The following is a 6354-nucleotide window of genomic DNA, read 5'->3' on the forward strand; positions in this document are numbered from 1 at the left end:
ACCGGAGTGGATGCGTCGGACCGACTTTATTCGGATCGCCTCCTTCGCTGGTTTAACGAGGGACAGAACAGTAACTTTCGTAACCTCGTTGCTCTGTCCCTTTTCCTTCGGCGGGAAGATTCTGACCACATGCTGCGATTGCGGCTGTCTTCCCGCTTCCGGAGAAGCTCTTTTGCAGTCGACTTTGGCCACTTGGGCGTAAGTCGGCTGCGCGGCATTGCAGGCCGTCTTCGGGAGAGTTCCCTTGGACGGCCCAGGTCGCATCGCACTCATTACGGCAGGACGCGCTTTTAGGTCCGCCCTGACCGCGGCGAGTTGCCCTTCGACGAAGCTATTCCGTTGAATAAGCTCCTGAACCAACTCGTTGAGTGCTTCAACCTCGGCGAGTATCTTTGACCCGGACTCCTTGTTGACTTTCGACTCGGGTCGAAAGCAAAAGGTCCGTATTTCGGACACTCGCCTTATGGCTTCGTCTCTTACGAGATCGAGAGGCCGTACCTTTTGCCCGGAGAACGTCCCCTTCGGTCTCTTGGCCCGGTTTACTGCGGCCTTGCCGGTGGGTGCGCCCGGCTTGGCTCGCTTCGTCTTTTTGGTGACGGTTTGCCAACCGTCACCTGTAGGGTCCTCGACACGCTCGGGTGCCGACTGCACCTTCACGAGTGACGTGTCTCCGACTCGTTCGATTACTACCACGTTACCGGTGTCCGGCGCACATTCTACCGTGGGCTCGGTTTTCACCGAGACCGCTCGCGTGGGAGTCACACATCTTTGCAAGATCACACGAGGACTGGCGATATCAATCACCTTCCCGGATCTTGTCTTTCTCACAGACGCGGGGGGACTGACAGCTGCATTTGCAGTTCCCGCGTCTGTGGCGACGGCTTCACTCCGAGTAGGAGCTGGTCCCGTCGTCTTTGAACGCTTAGTTTTTGTTTGTTTTTCATTGAGACCCATAATATGTCTTGGTCTTTCATCCAGTGCGCTCCCCGGCCAGCACCGACCCGCACAATTTGGAACCCGCCAAAGGCTGAGTTAGGGCTACGCACCGGATATAGTCAGCTGGCTGGGTCTGTTCCTAACCCAGCCCGCGTCCTCGCCCAGCAGAACCCACTTGCCGAAGCGTGTGGTCGTTCCAAGCCGATTGACTGGACCAGGGCTACTTTTCTCGTCCAGCCGCCCATCTAGCCGAAGCAGAGGCCAAAGGTACGTGTTGGGGACGTCTCACCCGCAGGAGAGGGCCCCCTCAGTTCCCAGGATCCTCTTTTCCGACGACAAGGGTCGCCACGCACGGCAAACACGTGGGGGACAGCAGTCGGAGAGGCTGCCTCTTCCTCTCCGCCACACTTCGTTCAGTTCGCTGCGTATTTAAGAACACGAGCTATCCAGCGGTACCTTATTTCGTGGAGGCTCAAGTGTGGCTAGGGCACGTTTGCCCCTTGCGGCCTGGGTTGCCCAGGTGATTGGTTGCATCCCGATTTCTAGATCCAGCGGCATATTGCTACGTGGCGCGTTCAGACAACGAAAATGCGGCATTCCAGTCAGACCAGAAAAACCGCATAACGTGACGCGGGGGACTGCAGCCACAAGTGACAACAGTCCCCCGGTAGGGAGTAGTACAGCATATTCAATGCTGCACATGAACACGCCACAGCCCGTATGCTTAGTTCAGCGGCCTCGCCATTATGCGAAGTACTACATGTACAACGCACTGGCGGTCTCAAATACCCTCATCGCCGATGCATCTGATGCATCCGTCAACTCGGCAGCAGCATTCAATCCGTCGGCGTGTTGCTTTGTGGCGTGTTCAGATAACGAAAATGCCGCATTCCAGTCAGACCAGAAAAACCGCATAACGTGACGCGGGGGACTGAAGCCACAAGTGACAACAGTCCCCCGGATAGGAAGTAGTACAGCATGTTCAATGCTGCACAAGAACACGCCACAGCCCGCTTGCTTAATCACGGGCCTCGTCATTATGCGAAGCACTACATGTACAACGCACTGACGGTCTCAAGTGCCTTCATCGCCGATGCACCTATCGACTCAGCAGCAACATTCAATCCGACGGCGTGTTGCTTTGTGGCGTGTTCAGACAACGAAAATGCGGCATTCCAGTCAGACCTGAAAAACCGCATAACGTGACGCGGGGGACTGCAGCCACAAGTGACAACAGTCCCCCGGTAGGGAGTAGTACAGCATATTCAATGCTGTACATGAACACGCCACAGCCCGCATGCTTAATCTCGGGCCTCGCCATTATGCGAAGTACTACATGTACGACGCACTGACGGTCTAAAATGCCTTCATCGTCGACGCACCCATCGACTCGGTAGTAGCAACAACCTTCGCGAGGACTAGTTCGGGGGTCGCCTCTCAACCCTGGGTGGCCACAGACCGCCACCGCCAGTAGATAGGGACAGAAGGAAATCTCGTTAATCCATTTATGCGCGTCACTAATTAGATGACGAGGCATTTGGCTATTTTTTTTTTTTTTTGAGATGGGAAAATGCGTTACGCACACCGGCACGATGTTAAAGCCGGTAGTGTGGGACTCCAGAACTTGTTTACCCACTAAAAACCCATCTGTATTATGCCTGATAAGGCAGGCAGCACCTGTGTTCTTCCGAGTTGGCCTCTTCTTCTTCATCCTATTCCAGTACGCGGCTGTGCGCTTCTTCTTGCTTCCGTTGTTCGGTTGAACCTCCAAAAACCGCTGAGTCCGCCCACGAGCACGCGAGTTGCGATAATCTTCAACTCATTCTTCTTCAGTATGCCCAAAGATGTTAAATCGCTGGCTGATGCATCACTCCATACCCCTCGGTACGAGAGAGTGGCAGATGTAAATGATACGCGGTCAACGGCGTATCTATCCTTAATGGAACTCGCGAGGTGTTCGTATTTCTCAATTTTTCTTTTATGTGCCGTCGTAAGATCTTGGTGTTCGCTGACGACTTGAGCGTCAAGTATTAGAGCTGTCGTTTCATTCTTTGCCAAGAGGTCAGGCTTAAGGAGACCACTGTTGGTGTTAAAATGTGGTTCCTCAATGACAGTGTCATACTTTTTATCAAGAGCACGTTTGATGTAGGCAGTGATGGCATTATGCCTCTCAATTCTTGCTCTGTGGGTCCTGTGGCATTGTTGTAAAATATGGTTTAATGTTTCGACTGCATTACAGCCAGCTCTACAGCTGCGATCGGAACTTCGGCCACGACCTGTTCTTGATCTCGTCGGCATGGCATTGATACGGAGTTTGACACAGTTAACATAGTCTTTGCCGCTTAGAAATCTATTACCTTCAGTCACCCATCGATGTTGTTCGGGAACTTTAGCGGATTCCCTCAAGCCTCTCCCATCATTAGACGAGTGGAGAAGTTTAGCCCATCTATCCTTAATTTTATCTGCCGAGTCTAGTTCTTGGCGTTCAACAACCAGCCGTCGCGCCGTCTTTTGCACTTCCTGAGAGATGTATGGGTCAGCCAGACGGCCTTCCCTAATGGAATATCTTAACAGTCTCAGTTTTCTGTGTAGAGGCATAAGCCATCTAACGGATGGTATAGAAAGCCCTCCTTCTTTAACGCTAGCGTGGAAGTACGCATTAACCGTATCATGCGGGAGGCCAAGCCATTTTCTGGCCGCAGCACGCGTCAGTGCATCAACCTTCTTTAGCCTGCTCAGGGTCGTATTCCCCAAGGTCAACAGGTGGTATAGTCTTGGTAGCGCTATATTACGTAATGCGAACAGTCGTTGTTGGGGCTTTAAGGGAGCTTTGGTTAATTTCAGTAGGGCCTCTTGTACTTGGGCTTCAGGTTAGACAAGAGTCCGCCCCTCAGGCGTAAATGGGACTCCAAGGTATCTCCAATCGTCTGCACGTTTCATGGATGGTAGAACTCTGCCGAGGCAGGTGAACTGTACTCCGTCATCAACCACCGACTTCTTCAAATGTGGGACGTTTCTGAGCGCTACCGATAAGGATTTGGCAGCGTTGATGTGGAGCCCACACTGCTCGAGGAATGCAGCCGCAATGTCAATCGAGTGTTCAAGTCCTTTGGGCGTAGTGGCAAGGAAGATAATGTCATCAGCGAACGCCAACGCATTGAAATGTTCGCTGCCAACTTCAACACCAATTTCAGTAGGTAGACGCTTGAGGAGTCTGTCAATTATCATGTTAAATAACATGGGAGATAGCGGGTCGCCCTGTTTGACTCCACAAGTCGGGTGTATTGGGCTGAATTCCCATCTTCCGCAGGATAAAGTTGTAGTGCCTCTGTTATAGGTGTCCATAATATAGCTGATCATTGGGCTTGGAAGCCCCATGGATGTCATTGTGTCTCGAATGGCCTTATGTGAGACCGAATCAAAAGCTTTCGCTATATCAACGGAAACCATATACATCGGCTTGAAAAATTGTCGATGGTACTTCAATATCATGTCGAGGCAAAATATATTTTCAGCACAGCCGTCAACCGGCAGAAACGCTCTTTGACGCGGATCCAAGGCTACTTTAGCCATTAGACGTTTAGCCAATACCTTATGGAATGTTCTGGTGATTATTGACTGCACCGTAATGGGCCTATATTCTTCCGGTCTGGATGCATTCTTTTTATTAGGTATTAAGGTCGTTCTAGCCTTAAGAAGATGTTCAGGCAGTTTCCCACACAGCATGAGCAAGTTAAATATTCTTGTCAGTATATTGGGAGGGACCGCTCTGAGCTGGCGTGTAGTTATGCCATCTGGTCCCGGACAGGTGGTAAGCTCCGGGAATGACGTTTTGATCTCGGATGAGACTATAGGCGTCCATAGATCAAAATTGGTGGGACGCTTGACTCCAAGATCAGGGGAGCTGTTAGATGTGTGTGTCATAACAGTCCGCCAATACCGCGTCATGGTCAATTCAGCGGGTGTTTCTGCTGAGGTATTATTGTCCAGGATCACCTTAACACAGGCACACGGGTTCTTCTTCCAAGCTCGCTGAGTTCTAGCGTACTCAGCCCTTCTAGCCTGTCTTCGCGTCATGATGAGAGCGTCATTGGCCACTAGCCTACCGCTCCTGGGTGTAGGTGGAAACGTTCGTAATAAATAAATTTCAAGCTCAGTGGCGATTGTGCTAATAGGCCGCACAGATACGTTACAGCAGATCTGATGGAGTTGATCCGCGCGGTAGTCCGAGCCCTGTAGGGGACGGAGTTCGGCAAACAGTTCAGTGATAGAGGACAATAGTGAATTTAGTGGCATGGGTGTTGTGTCCACGTTAGGCACAGGATGGATTCGTTCTTCTGTTTCGTCCTTCAATTCCTGCACAATGCGGAGGACGTTGTCCTCTGGGCACGTCTTTGGCCTTTAATGGACTCGAGGGTCCGATGAGGAAAAAGCGGTGTCAATGCCTGGTTCAGGAATTTGGTTCCTTTAAGGACCTCGTGGGCTTCCCGTCTAGCCAGGAGAGCTAATTCTTCGGCACTTCACGGTGCCTTTTTATGGAGGATATTTTCGACTTGTCGGGCATCATTCCAGTTTTTATGGGCTCTTTGCTCGTGGACGCCGCGTCCTCTAGCGGTCAGGAATGCTCTTCCACATTCCGGATTCCTGCATACAAAGGATGCGTCTGAGTTGGCCTCCTCGGGAATTGTTGGAGCAGAAGGGCCTGAGGGCCTTCCCGTAAAATGATTATTTTCATCCGAGGCTTCATTTAAATTACTGGGACCAACATATTTCCAATCGAGGGGGGTGGCAGCCCCCAGGACTGTTGTGCACAGAGGCAGCTCTTGGCTTCCCCCCCGAAGGGGGTACTGGTGGCGGGAACTAACGAAGAGGTGACTGCTTGCTGAACTAGATCTACTCAAGTACTGGTCTCGGATAGTACCGGATATAGTACTAGTACCGGAGAACCGGCCCGACACCTCAAACGACCGCCTTAAGAGAGTCATAGTTACTCCCGCCGTTTACCCGCGCTTTTTTGAATTTCTTCACGTTGACATTCAGAGCACTGGGCAGAAATCACATTGCGTCAACACCCGTGGGGGCCATCGCAATGCTTTGTTTTAATTAGACAGTCGGATTCCCCTAGTCCGTGCCAGTTCTGAGCTGAGCGTTGAATGGCGGCCGAAGAGGACGACCGCACCGATGGGAAACGCCACGGAAGCCTCGCAGCAAGGAAGATCCGCGGGAGGCCAAGGCACGGGACCGAGCTCGGATCCCAGCCACGAGAGCCGTTCACCTCGCCCAGGCCCGGCACGTCAACCAGACCCGCTTCCCGACCAAGCCCGACACGCCCCGCTCCTCAGAGCCAATCCTTATCCCGAAGTTACGGATCCAATTTGCCGACTTCCCTTACCTACATTAATCTATCGACTAGAGGCT

This window comes from Megalopta genalis, unplaced genomic scaffold, assembly GCF_051020955.1.
Source record: "Megalopta genalis isolate 19385.01 unplaced genomic scaffold, iyMegGena1_principal scaffold0047, whole genome shotgun sequence".
Classification (NCBI taxonomy): domain Eukaryota; kingdom Metazoa; phylum Arthropoda; class Insecta; order Hymenoptera; family Halictidae; genus Megalopta; species Megalopta genalis.